The 15071-nt window shown below is 45.4% G+C and overlaps 1 protein-coding gene across 2 annotated transcripts in view; it reads right to left on the reverse strand.

Moving 5' to 3' along the window:
- The window catches only part of LOC125447632 (gremlin-1-like), a 105569-nt gene extending 92406 nt beyond the window's left edge, over positions 1 to 13163 (reverse strand). For both annotated transcript variants that reach the window (XM_048522204.1, XM_059640945.1), the window contains exon 1: positions 12895 to 13163. The gene's annotated coding sequence lies outside the window, so the exon portion shown is untranslated. The remainder of the gene's footprint in view (positions 1 to 12894) is intronic.
- Positions 13164 to 15071: the final 1908 nt, after the last annotated feature.

Consider the following 15071-nt stretch of genomic DNA (forward strand, 5'->3'; position numbering starts at 1 on the left):
CACATTTTACGAAAACAATACTGGAGCATTGGAGCTCCATCCTTTGCTGTGGACTTGCTGTCTGTCAAATTAAGCTCAAATGATACGCCAGCTCAGACCCGGATAGTGCTGGAGTAGGCAGAAGGAACTCCATATTGTTCATGAAGTTCATTGGTAACTCACACAGTGAGCTCCTACTCTCAAGTAGACCATCACTGGGAGCAAATAGAAAGAAAACAGGAAGAAAGGGTGACTAAAGAAGGAGGAAAACAAATTATCTAATTAAACTGCCCTGGGCAGTTGAGAATACACTCCAAGAGGAAAATGTGATGCTGCCCTTTATATCAAGTGGACTAGAGTACAAGGAGTTAGGATTTATGACGTAACTGTACTGAACTGATAGTATTGTGTTCTAGGCGCTACACTAAACAGGATTTTAGAGTATTAGAGCTGTACAGCATGGAAACAGACCTCTTGGTCCAACGCGTCCATGTTGACCAGACATCGTAAATTAATCTAGTCCCATTTGCCAGTATTTTGCCCAAATCATTTTAAACTCTTCCTATCTATGTGCCCATCCAGATGTCTTTTAAATGTTGTAACTGTACCAGCCCCCACCACTTCCTCTGGCAGCTCATTCCACACACACTCCACCCTCTGTGTGAAAAAGTTGCCCCTTAGGTCCCTTTTAAATCTTTCCCCTCTCAGCTTAAACCTCTGGTACCCTCTGGTTTTGATGTGCTTACCCTGGGGAAAAAAAAAGCCTTGGTTATTCACCCTATGCATGTCCCTCATGATTTCATAAACCTCTATAAGGTCATCCCTCAACTCCAGGGAAAATAGCCCCAGCCTATTCAGCCTCTCCCTGTAGCTCAAACCCTCCAACCCTGGAAACATCCTCGGAAATCTTTCTGAACCCTTTCAAGTTTCACAAGATCCTTCCTACAGCAGGGAGACCAGAATTGAATGCAGTATTCCGAAGCTGTTAATTAGCGAAGAATCACACAAACTAATGTTACATCTCTTAGGATCATCCTTTTAACATAGACGTCACTGCTGGGCCAGAAGTTATCACCCATTTCTAACTGCTGCTTGAGAAGAAGGCCATGAGGCGCATTGTGGAAAACCACAGGGCCGTTCAGGAGGGAATTCCAGGATTTTGACCCAGCGACACTGAAGGAATGGTAATATATTTCCAAGTCAGGATGGTGTGTGATTTGGAGGGGATATTGCCAGGGGTAGGCAGATGGTGTATCTGCTGCTCTTTGTCATTCTCAGGGAATCGTGGTCATGGTCTTTAGTAATTGTTGCAGGGTTTTTTACAGACTGTACACACCACTGCCACTGGGTATTGGTAGTGGTGCCAACGTGTAAGGGGTGGTGGGTGGGTTTTAAGGTGATAGGTAAGGGAAAATTTGGTGGAAGCTTTCAAGATTGAAGTGGACCGATCAGGCAAACTGAGAGTAACAATCAGTTGGGAGGTCAAGGATGAAGGTGAAAAAGAAAATCAAGTCAGGGTTTTGTTTTCAGGGCAAAAGTTAGGAATCATTTCGGTACACAGAGTGTTTGGAACTCACTTCATTTAACAGCAACTGATGCCTGGTCAACTGTTGAAGTTAAATGTGACATTAATCAATTTTGGTGTAATATTGGTTTTAAGAAGGAGGTAGGCATGAGGACTTGGACCACAGATCTACCATGATCTTATTGAATCTCAGCCCTTGATGGGCTGAATGGCCTATTCCTGTTCCAGTCTCAGAAACAAATGGACAAGTGAATTGAACTGAATTGAATGGAATGAGCTTTATATTGTCACTTGTATTGAAATGAATACAGTGAAAAGTTTATAAGTCACTGCTTACAGCATCATCTTAGGTACAAAGGTTACCTGGGTACAGATTCCTTAGTAACAGATTAGTTATGGTATAGTGGTTATGGTCCTGGTGATATTATCGCTGGACTGTTAATCCAGAGACCCAGATAACCTTCTGGGGACTCAGGTTTGAATCCTGTGATGGCAGATGGTGGAATTTCAATTCAATAAAAATCTGGAATTAAGAATCTAATGATGACTGTGATTCCATTGCTGATTGTTGGAAAAACTGATCTGAATCAGTAATGTCCTTCAGGGAAGGAAACTGCCATCCTTACCTGCTCTGGCCTACATGTGACTCCAGACCCACAGCAATGTTGTTGATTCTTACCTGCCCTCTGGGCAATTAGGGATGGGCAATAAATGCTGCCTAGACAGTGATGCCCTCGTCCCATGAATGAATGAAAAATGAAAACTTACAACACCACCAACACATGGTACATTTGGTATAGAGTACCTAGGTACAATCCTTAGTTACAACATAGAGAAATAAAGGAAGGTGAAAGTTACTTTACAGCTGTACATAGTATAAAAATGGGGCGGAAAAAACCAAAAGCAAAGTGCCATCATGTCTGTGCGAAGTTAAAATACAAGAAAACTGTTAAAAGAGGGGAGTGGGAGGGAAAATGTCACTGAACAAGGTCGTAATGGAGTCAACTTTCAGAGTGTACAAATTATTTCTTCCATGGCAGTTCAAACAAGAAACTCCTATATTTTGAATGATAAACATTTCTGAAAGGGGCAACTGTGAGGAACAAATATAAGAAGAATGTTTTCAATTCACCTACACAGTATTCACTGAATCATGTTTGCCTGTTGTGCGTTTCTGTATTTTGCACCAACCATTCGAGTGAGAACAGGGATTATCTGCTGCAATCTGAAGATCACAGTATTGTCCAAACACCACAGTCAGAATTATTTCCAAATGCTCTGTTTCACAACATAACCTTCTTAAGGCAGTCGGGAAGGAAGCAGATAACCGCCACTGTGTGCCTTACATGTCTATAAATTCAATAAGCAGCAGACGATCAATCTAATTAGCTTAACAAATTGACAGTGACTACAAATAAAATAATCCTGGTAAGTTGCTGTACTGTCAACTCTTAAAACATGCTGATGGGTCCACATAAAGGGGGTTAAGAAAGCATTGAGCATGCTTGCCTTCATTGCTCAAACCTTTGAGTATTGGGGTTGGGATGTCACGTTGAGCTTGTACAAAACAATGGCGAGACCTTTTCTTGAATACTGTGTGCAGTTCTGGTCGCCCTGCTGCAGAAAGGATATTACTAAATTGGAAAGTGTTCGGAAAAGATTCACCAGGATGTTGCTGGGAATGGAGAGTCTGAGTGACAAAGATAGGCTGGGACTTTCTCACTGGAACATAGCAGGTTGAGGACCATATAGAGGCTTATAAAATCATTAGGGGAATACATAAGGTGAATAGCGAGGGTCTTTTCCCTAGGGTAGGGGAGTTCAAAACTAGGGTGTATCTTTTTAAGGTGAGAGGAGAAAGATTTAAAAAGGACATGAGGGGCAACGTTTTTACACAGAGAGTGGTTTGTACATGGAATGAACTCCCAGAGGAAAGTGGATGCAGGTACAATTACAATATTTAAAAGACATTTGGATAAGTATATGCGTAGGAAAGTTTTGGAGGGATATGGGCCAGGAGCAGGCAGGTGGGGCTAGTTTAGTCTGGCTTGGGAAACTTGATTGGCATGGACTGGTTGGACCGAAGGGTCTGTTTCCACGCTGTATGACTCTATAAAATGAATCTGATCCCTTGACTCAAATGTAAAGGAATCTGTTTTGCATTCCCAGCATTTTTTGTACTTACATCAAATTCCTGGGAATTCATGATTCAATTTTTCTTTTGTTTTATTTTAAGAAGCAATTGACCTGGAATAGAATCAGCTCACCCACATTTTTTAATCAGGAGCTGTCTGGCCTGTGTAATGGGGGCCTGGTGTTGTAGAGGGATAAACTCTGCAGTGGTAATCTAACCCCTGTCCTAGGTACAAGGGTTCAAGCCCCACCATCGCAAACTGAAATTTGAATTTCATGAAGGAAATCTGGAGTTGAAAGCTCACCTAATCGTGACTGTGTTTCAAGTATCATCGTTTCACAAAAAAAGGGAACTCCATTGGTTCACTGTAGCCCTTCAGGGAAGGAAATCTGCCATTTTTTCTGAAGAAGGGTCTCGGCTCGAAACGTCAGCCTTCTTGCTCCTCTGATGCTGCTTGGCCTGCTGTGTCCATCCAGCTCTACACCTTGTTATCTCAGATTCTCCAGCATCTGCCCTTCCTACTATCTCTAATCTGCCATCCTCGGCCAGTCTGGCTTATATGTGACTCCAGGCCCACAACAGTTAACTGGGAATGAGGAGTTATTGGGTAGGTGAGAATGTGGAATTCAGAATGCGAACAGATCAGCCACGATCTTATTGAATGGCAGAGCAGGCCTCAGGGGCTGAATGGCCTACTACTGCACTAATTCATATGAAACATAGAACAGAATAAAAAACAATGCTTTTCTGTCTCTTATTAGCATATAAGCTATGATTCACCTTAATGGACATTGCTTATGAAGCTCAGGGTAAGCTATGAGTTATCATAGGCCCTTTGGGGGCATTTGTGAGAGTTAGGAGGCATTGCCTGTTTAAGATGGAGGGTGTGAATGGCATTGTCATTGAGTGCAACATTCAAATTTCAAATTCTATTTGCCTTTCCACAAAATCCTCCCAGCTCCATCAGCCTGCACAGTGAGATTAGCTCTCAGTTTAAAATGTCTGCCTCAGAACTCTGAGAATGCAGCCCTTCCCTTTTAATTCATCCTTGCATAGGATGTAGGCATCACTGAAAAGGCCGGTATTCATTATCCATTCCTAATTGCCCCTTAACTGCATGACTAATGACACCAGAATGACTGAGAGCAGTTAGGAGTCAGCCACAGCACTGTAGGTCGGAAGGCATGGTGTAGGCCCGAACGGGATACGGATGGCAGATTTCCTTCCCTAAAGAACATTAGTGACCCAGATAGGTGTTTACAACAATCAATGTTAGCTCCAAGGTCTCATCCTAGAAACTGGCCTCCAATTCCAGATTCTATTGATTAATTTAATTTGAATCCTGCCAATTGCCCTGGTAGGTTTTGAAACCAGATCCCCAGAGCATTCGCGTGACCCTCTCTGGAATGTGTCTTTGCAGAGGAAGTCTGGGCAGGGATGCAGTGGTTTCTGTCGAGGTTCGTCCCAAGCAGCTCCATGACACAGGGCTCTGTGCTCTGTTCCCCAGGATGCACACTGAGACAAACATGGCCTGGAGGACCATCAACTCGGCGAAAGACATTTATTGCTCAGCCCAAAACTTGTTGGTCTTCCATAACAAGGAGTTGACCCTGACCCAGTGTTGCAGGCTGGCACATTCCAAGCTCCAGGACGACATGCACCAAAGCTTGGAGCAGTTGCTGCCAAGGTGCAGTGAGGAAAGACCACTGTCTGAGGTCCTTCTGCCAAAGTACAATGGGGGTCCGTTCAGTTAAAGGGCACCTCAGCACCTCAAATGCATGTAAATAAAATCCTGTATATTTAAGAAATGCCTCTGGGCTTTTGTTTGTTCTGCGGGGAAAGATTGTACAGAATTGAACCACTTTAGTGATTATGTATGTATACAAAGGCTTTTTTTCAGAAATAAAGTAGATATTTGAAATAAAAAATATGAGCCAGGCCTTCTCTTCTAGTGGTATCTCCCCTTGAATGATCCCGGAAGTGGACTGGAGAATTAGTCATCTTAGAGGGCAGCAATAGAGCATTCCCCTTTTAATTAGTCATTGGCTCACAGTTTTTCTGCTCTGGGGAAATTAAACACTGTTTCTACCTGATGTGATGTACAGAGGGTTTAAAACATTCACGCTGTTCCCTTTTCCACTCACAAGAAACGAGCTCTTTCTCAGCTTTTTAACCATCTCCATCGCTGCTGTTCTGGTGATGAGAGAATTTACAAACAGCATTGGAAATTGTTTAAACAAATGCAAGATAGTCCTACAGTGGGAACACTGGGGTATAAACATGGATCCTTTCACTTTCAATCAATAAAACTCATGAGTTAAGTTTGGATTAAGATTCTTATAGAGTCATACAGCAATATGACTTAGGTCCCACCAGTCCATACTGAACATTATTCCAAACTAAATAAAAAGCGAAAGAACTGCGGATGCTGCAAATTAGGAACAAAAAAAGAAGTTGCTGGAAAAGCTCAGCAGGTCTGGCAGCATCTGTGAAGAAAAAAATCAGAGTTAACGTTTCAGTCCAGTGACCCTTCCTCAGAACTATGAAGACAGAACACTCCATTCTGAGGAAGGGTCACCAGACCCGAAATGTTAACTCTGATTTTTTTTTCTTCACAGATGCTGCCAGATCTGCTGAGCTTTTCCAGCAACTTTGTTTGTGTTCCATTATTCCAAGCTAAACTAGTCCCACCTAGCCATATCCCTCCAAACCTTTCATGCACTTATCCAAATATCTTATAAACATTGCAATTGTATCCACATTCACCACTTCCTCAGGATGTTCATTCCAAAGGTGAACCATCCTCTGTGTAAAACATTTGCCTTCATGGCTTTATTAGATCTCTCTCCTCTCACCTTGAAGATATGCCCCATAGTCTTGAAATCTCCCACCCTGGGGGAAAGACACCCACCACTAACATATCTATACCCCTCATGATTTTATAAACCTCTGTAAGGTCACGTCTCAACCTCCCAAGCTCCAGTGGAGAAAGTCCCAGCCTATTCAGCCTTTCTTTATAACTCAAACCTTCCATACCCAGCAACATCCTGGTAAATTTCTGTTGAAGCCTCTCCAGCTTCATAATATCCTTCCTATAGCAGGGTGACCAGAACTGGACAGCGAGCTCCAGAAGAGGCCTCATCACCGTGCTGTACAACCTCAACATTCCAACTCCTATACTCAAAGGTCTGTGCAATGCAGGCGAGTGAACACATTCTTAATGACCCTGTGACACTTATGTACTTACTGCTCTCCAACTTTCGGTTTTCAAAACTCTGATCTGAGTCTACTTTAACACAGTGGTCAGGGTAACAATGATATGAACATATGACCGAGGAGTGAGAGGAGGTTATTCAGCCCCTCAGCAGATCATGAAATCCCCACACAATGGGAACAGGTCATTCTGCCTGTTGAGTTGACCCTGACCGTCTGAAGAACATCCCACCCAGACCTGCCCTGACCCCACAATTCCTACGGCTATTCCACCTAACATCCCTGTACACTTTGGACAATTTCCCACAGCCAATCCACCTAACCTGCACATTTTTGGACTGTGAGAGGAAACCGGAGCAAACCCGCACACTCACAGGGAGAATGCCCAAACTCCACAAGGACAGTCGCCTGAGGGTGGGATTGAACCCAGGTCTCTGGCGCCATCAGGCAGCAGTGCCAACCACTGAGCCACCATAATGCTCCATTTTTCAAGCACGTTGATCTGATTGTCACCTCAAACCCATATTGCCTCCTCAATAACCTTTCAATCCCCTTTCGCTGAACAAGAACCTGCCTTAAAAATACTCGAAGACTCCACTCCCCACTGCCTTTTCTGGAAATGGATTCCAAAAGTTCATGACCATTCGCAAGAATTTTGTGAGCCTTCCCTCTTTTTTTAACTGATAGCCCTTTATTCTTAAACTGCAACTGACTCTCTAGTTCTCACTTCACCCAGAAGAAGAAGCATGCTCTCCGCATTGGCCCTGTCAAGATCTTGCAGGAAGTCAAGCTCTCACAGGATCTTACATATCACCTTTACAGTTCATAGTATATTCTTCCATGCAATTACTTTGTCCAGTGCTCTGCGCTTCCCCTTTCCCACCACCTCCATTCTCATGTCATGTGCTGAATATCATTAATTCCTGCCTATATTTACATGTGCTGGTTTCAGTTTCTTGAATGTAAGGCTGAACGGCCAAGTCATTTTCTTTATTTAAGCTGCTTTATTCCACAGAAAAACAACATCATCTTAACCATCATCTCAAACAGCCTCTTGAGCAGCAAACGTAAACCTCTCCCAAATGCACCATTCAAAGCTTCTCCTGTGACAAGACTGCCCAACAGTGTTCAGCAGTCCGATGTTCAAATGCAACAAGATCTAGACAATACCCAGGCTTGGGCTAACAATTTGCAAGTGACATCCATGCCACACAAATGCCAGGCTATGACCATCTCCAGTAAGAGACAATCAAATTTCAAAACAAATCACATCAAATCTAACCCCTTGACATTCAATGGCATTACCATCACTGAATACCACACACTTAACATCCTGGGGGTTATCATTGACCAGAAGGTCAACTGGACTCGCCACTAGAACACAGTGGCTGCAAAAGCAGGCCACAGGCTGGGAATCCTGCAGCAAGTAACTCACCTCCTGACTTCCTACAGTCTGTCCACAACGCACAAGTCAGGAGGGTGATGGAATACTCCCCACTTGCCCTGGATGGGGGCAGCTCCAACAACACTCAAGAAGCTCAACACCATCCAGGGCTAAGCTGCCTGCACTCGATTGGCACCACATCCACAAATATCCCACTCCCTCCACCACCAATGCTCAGTAGCATCAGTGTGTACCATCTACAAGGTGAACTGCAGCAACTCTCCAGAGATACTTCCAAATCCTCGACCACTTCCATCCTGGACAAGGGCAGCAGATGCACGGTAACACCACCCCCTGCAAGTTCCCCTCCAAACCACTCACCACCTTGACTTGGAAATAAAGCACCGTTCCTTCAGTGTTGCTGGGTCAAAATCCTGGAATTCCCTCCCTCAGGGCGGTATAGTGGCTCAGTGGTTAGCACTGCAGCCTCACAGCACCAGAGACGGGTTCGATTCCACCCTCAGGTGACTGTCTGTGTGGAGTTTGCACATTCTCACTGTGTCTGTGTGGGTTTTCTCCGGGTGCTCCGGTTTCCTCCCACTGTCCAAAGACGTGTAGGTTAGGGTGGATTGGCCGTGCTAAATTGTCCGCAGTGTTTGGGGATGTGTAGATTAGGTGGGTTATAGGGGGATGGGTCTGGGATGCTCTGAGGGCCAGTGTGAATTTGTTGGGCAGAAGGGCCTGTTTCCACACTGTTGGGATTCTATGAGAACGTGAACTGCAGACGTTCAAGAAGGCAGCTCACCCCCTTCTTCTCAAGGGGTAACTAGGGAGGGGCAAAAAATGTTGGTCAGCCAGCGACGCACACATTGCATGAGTGAATTTTAAAAAAGGTACCAATTAGTATCAGAACGTCTTTGGATGACTGAAGTGTGCATTCAGAATTGGTGGAGACGGAGTTAGAGGCAATGGGTTTTGCAACGTTCTGGTTTGGGAGGTGCAGAGAGTGAACATTTTTGCTGTTTATCATACATTCATAGAAATACAGAAAATTGAAGTAGGCCATTCAGCCCTTCAAACCTGCTCCAACATTCAATTGGATCATGGCTGATCAACCAAGGCAGTCCCCATTTTTTCCCCATACTCTTTGGTCCCTTTATACCTAAAAGACTACATCTGTCTTGAAAAAAATCAATGTTTAGGCAGTTTTTTTGTGGCAGGGAATACCACAGGCTCACTTTTCTTGGGTGAAGATATTTTTTCTGTATCTCAGTCCTAAACACCTACCCTATATCCTTAGACTGTGACCCCCTGGTTCTGGGCTTCCTGGTCATTGCAAACATCCTTCCTGCATTTACTTTGTCCAGTTTTGTTAGAAGTGTAGAGGTTTCTATAAGAATCCCTCCTCATTCATGGTATATAAGGCATTAGCTCTGCACTTAGTCTCAGGTTGGAGATCCTGATCCACTCAATGCAAGGGAAATTGAACTTGGGGACCAGGATCTCAAACCTGAGACTGTTTATTTTGGGGGGGTAGCAGTAATCTCCATGTGCCTAAAGCATTGCAGACATGGACAACAGGAAACTTCAGGCACTGGAGAAGCACATCAATTGGTGATCATGAGATCCTCCAAAGCTGGGAGCCAGAAAGGTGAGCCGACTGCAGTGGCCTCATCCAGGATCAGGGCTCTAGTCACGCTGAGTGTGTCTTGCCATTCCTACTTCTCACCTCTACTGCTCCACCCAGATCCTGGTCGCAACAACAGACACAACAAGGGTATGGGTAAGAGTTTCGGAAGGCCCTCAACTCAACACCCTTCACCGACCCTGGACCCCTCACGAGAGATCCTGGCTTGTGCCTGAGCCGAATGGAGAAAGTCATGGGGTCATGAAAAAGGTTCTTCATCCCATCCAGTCTACACCAGCTAAAAACAAGCAGCTGACAAATGCCAGGCAATAACCCTCTCCAATAAGGGACAAGCAAATTTCAAACCAGCTCCATCCCCCACCCCTTGACATTCAATGGCGTGCATAACCATTCTACTCCCATCTCCCAGCACTTGGCCCATAGCCTTTCAGGCCTTGGTATTGCAAGTGCATATTCAATACATGTTAAACGTTATGAAAGTTTCTGTCTTCCCCACTCTTACAGTGAGTTCCAGATACTTTCCTCACATCTCCTCTAAATCTTCTACCCATATTTTAAATCAATGATCCCCCCACCCGCAGTGCCAGTCATGGGCACCCTCTAATGAGAGAAGTCTTCTTTCCCGTTTACCCTGTCTATGCCCCTCAGGAAGGTCATTGAGCACGTCGAGGGAGTCGAGTCAATAAGCGGGAGAGCATAGCACCCCCTCCTACATCCCCCACCCACCCAACCTTTCTAATGACACTTGCCCAGGCGAGTCAGAGCTGGCATGGGGTGAGGAGGTGATGGGGAGGGGGGGGGGCAGAAAACTGATCACTGATGTATTTTTACTCATTCGTGGGAAGTAGATATTGCTGCCTGGGACATCATTCATTGCTCATCGCTAGTTACAGAGTCACAGAGCTGTACAGCATAGAAACAGACCTTCAGCCCAACTCGTCTGTGCTGACCAGATATCCCAAATTAATCTAGAACCATTTGCCAGCATTCCCTCTAAATCTTTTCTATTCATATCCCCATCCAGATGCCTTTTAATTGTTGTAACTGTACCAGCCTCCACCACTTCCTCTGGCAGCTCATTCCACACACACACCACCCTCTGTGTGAAAAAGTTGCCCCTTGGGTCCCTTTTAAATCTTTCCCCTCTCACCTTAAACCTATACCCTCTAGTTTTAGACCCGCCCCCCACCCTGGGGAAAAGACCTTGTCTATTCACCCTATCCAAGCCCCTCATGATTTTATGAATCTCTATAAGGTCACCCCTCAGCCTCCGACGCTCCGGGGAAAATAGCCCCAGTCCATTCAGCCTCTCCCTACACTTTCATCCCTCTACCCCGGCATCATCCTTGTCAATCTTTTCTGCACCCTTTCAAGTTTAACAGCATCATTCCTATGGCAGGGAGACCAGAATTGAACAAGAGAATTCCAAAAGAGACTCCACCATTGTCCTGTACAGCAGCAACATGACCCTCCCAACTCCTATACTCAATGCACTGACCAATAAAGGCAAGTGTACCAAACACCTTCTTCACTATCCTGTCTACCTGGGACTCCATTTTCAAAGAATTATGAACCTGCACTCCAACATCTGTTTGTCTGGCAACACTCCCCAAGACGTTACCATTAAGTGTACAAGTCCTGCTCTGATTTGCCTTTCCAAAATGCGACATCTCGTATTTACCCACATTAAACTCCATCTGCTACTCCTCAGCCCATTGGCCCATCTGATCAAGATCCTCTTGCACTCTGAGGTAACCTTCTTCACTGCCCACTCTGCCACCAATTTGTAACATCATCTGCAAACTTACTAACCATATCCCCTACATTCCTATCCAAATCATTTATAGAAATGGCAAAATGCAGTGGATCTGGCTCCAATCCTTGCGGCACACCTTTAGTCACAGTCCAAAAAGCAACCCTGGACCATCAGCTATCTTTGAGCCAGTTTTGTATGTAAGTGGTTAGTTCTCCCAGTATTCCACACGGTCCAACCTGACTAACTGCACTACCATGTGGAAGCTTTCCGAACGCCTTACCAAAGCCCATATAGACAATGTCTACCTGCAACTCCACCTTCAAGGTACTATGAACCTGCGCCTGGAGAGCCCATCATTCCAGAAACTATCCACCTGGATCCTGTGGGACTGCCTAAGACATATACAGTGTGGAGAGGGCAGGGGGGAAAGGAGAGGAGGTAGGGAGGAGGAGGCGATCAGACTGTTTAAAATTGGGACAAGTAAGCGTCTGTGAAAGTCAAGGAGTGAGAGAGAAATGGAAAGCGAGAAAGACAGGAGTCAGTTGAGACAGAGAGAGAGGGAGGGAGGACCGACCGAACGATCTCGGGACACGGAGGTCAGAGCACAAACCCGTGCTTCAACTGTAAATCTCTAGCCAGCTCTACCTGGGGAACTGCTCGGGGGGGTCGGCGATGGGCTGTCTGTACAAACTGTCACAAACTCTGTCTCTGAAGAAGGTGCACGATAACTGCAGATTTTTCGGGTTGGGGGGATGGAGGGGATGGGTGGTCGCACACTTGCTCATCCTTAAACAGGAGCTGAGAGAGGATTTCGGCGAGAAAGGAAAACGCAACGGGAACGGCCAAAAAGAAACGGACTCAAGATATCCTGTTCCGTGTTCCTTCGAGGAGCGGAGGAGGAAAAAAGTTTGAGGAAGACACACGAACCAAAAAGTAACGTCTTTGACAAGCCCAGCATTAAATACAACTCATTTGGAAAATATATACTGCTGCGATGAAAAGAAAATTCGTGTGGCGTTATAACAGATTTGGCAGCTGCTCACAAAAAGCAAGATGTTTTATTTTTATAAGATATTTGCAGTAAACAGTGAAATTATGATTAGCAAAGTAAATATTTTGATAAAAACACGTTACTATTTTGAGCTGGCGTCCAGCATTTGCTACGTTCCTTAAAACCAAAAGGAGCGTTAATTATAGGAGAGGAGGGAACGTTTATTTTTTCCAGTTAAAACAAGACATTATTTTCAGATCTCACCTGTAATTCACCGGGACACTGCCCCACAGATGTGTGCCTGTAATTCCAGGTGGGAATGCCAGAGTTGTGTGGATCCCGTACTGAGAGAGAGAGTGTGTATGTGTCTTCTGTGTGAATCAACAATCCTTGAAGCCAACCAGTCTCTCTCCCTCCCCTTCTCAGTGTCCGGTTTCACCTCCCGCTTCCCAGACAGTGCTGAGCTCCTGCCTTTCACCTGTGACTCTCTGAAGCTCGCCAGCACTCAGGGCTCACCTATTCCCACTATCCGCCACCACCACCGCCCCCCAACACCCTCCAAAATTAAAATTAACTCGGGCAAAGGCCAGGAGGCTGCTCAGATCCGCCTGCAGCTTTTTCTCCCCCAGCCCCCGCTCGTCTCGATTCAATGACGAGGTCCCTCCTGTTGGAACTCAGTTTCCCCCAGTGAAGTCTAAAGATTGCAACGTGACCGTCTCATTCAGGAGAGATTTTAAACAGCAGCTCACAATGCCCAGCAGATATGTACAGGTCGCACAAACACAGGACCATTCAGCCCCTCTGGTCTGTGCTAACCCGTATGATCCACGCCAGCTACCTCCACCCCCATCTAACCATATCAGAATAAACTGCTCACCCTTCCACTGCTTGGGAAGTTTAGAACTTGGGCCAAAATTTCATATGGGGGGGGGAGGGTGTCACTTTAGGTAGAAATGAGAAGTTTCTTTGCGCTGAGAGGAATTCTCCAGCTATGATTTTGGGGTTATTGATGTGGATAGTGTAAGTAAAAGGCATCGAAGAGTTCGATCAGTCATGATGGTATCAAATGGTGGAGAAGACTTCATGGCCTCCATCATATGTCTACCCATTGAATTCCTACAGTGTGGAAGCAGGACATTCAGTCTACACTGACCCTCAGACAGCATCCCACTGTGGCCCACTCCCCTTCCCCAGCACCCTCCATTTCCTGTGGCTGACCCACCAAGCCTGCTCACTACAGAACACTTTAGCAATGGCCAGTGCACCTAATGCATGTATCTTTGGTCAGTGGCAGGAAACTAGAGCACCCAGAGGGAACCTATGCAGACACAGGGTGAATGTGCAAGCTCCTCACATACAGTCACCTAAGGGTGGAATTGAACCTTGGTACCTGGCACTGGGAGGCAACAGTGCTAACCACTGAGCCACCATGCTGCCCCCGTCCTGTTTTAAAGCTATATCAGTCTGTGGGCCATGACCTACAAACACAGAATGTTGGAGTAGCTCTGAAGAGATAAACAGAGTTGATGCTTTGAGTCCAGTCTGACTGTTTTTCAGAACTGAGGTGGATTAGGAAATTGTTATTGTATGAAAAGGGTGAAGAAGTAAGTGGAACAGTTGGGAAAGGCCAGCACAAATAGCAGAAAATTTGTCAGTGCTATTGAGTATAATCCTATCCCAGCAGAACACTGGGGGATGTGGATGTACAAATCCAAATTGAGGACAGAGTTCTCTCAGTGTCATTATTAATAGTAACAGCTTCCGACACACTTATGTCAAGTAGAAAGGCAGAAATGTCTCATTGTCAGTGAGGTATAATGTGGAATGGGACCCCTCAGGCTACAAGCTCTTGTGACAGGTTAGTGACATGTTCCATAACACACACACACACACTCACACACACACACATGCACACACACTCACACACACACTCTCTCTCTCTCACACACACATTCTCACTCTCTCACACACACAGACTCTCACACACTCACTCTCACACACACACACTCACACACTCACACACACACACATACACACACACACACACACACTCTCTCTCACACACACATTCTCACTCTCTCTCACACACACACACACACACAGACTCTCACTCACTCACTCTCACACACACAGACTCTCACTCACTCTCTCTCACACACACACACTCACACACACACACACACACACACTCTCTCTCTCACACACACACACAGACTCTCACTCACTCACTCTCACACACACAGACTCTCACTCACTCTCTCACACACACACACACACACACACAGAGACTCTCACTCACTCACTCTCACACACACAGACTCTCACTCACTCTCTCTCACACACACACACATACACACACAGACACACACACTCACACACACACACTCTCTCTCTCTCACACACACACACACACAGATTCTCACGCTCACACACACACAGAC

Source organism: Stegostoma tigrinum, chromosome 39, assembly GCF_030684315.1.
Source record: "Stegostoma tigrinum isolate sSteTig4 chromosome 39, sSteTig4.hap1, whole genome shotgun sequence".
Lineage (NCBI taxonomy): Eukaryota > Metazoa > Chordata > Chondrichthyes > Orectolobiformes > Stegostomatidae > Stegostoma > Stegostoma tigrinum.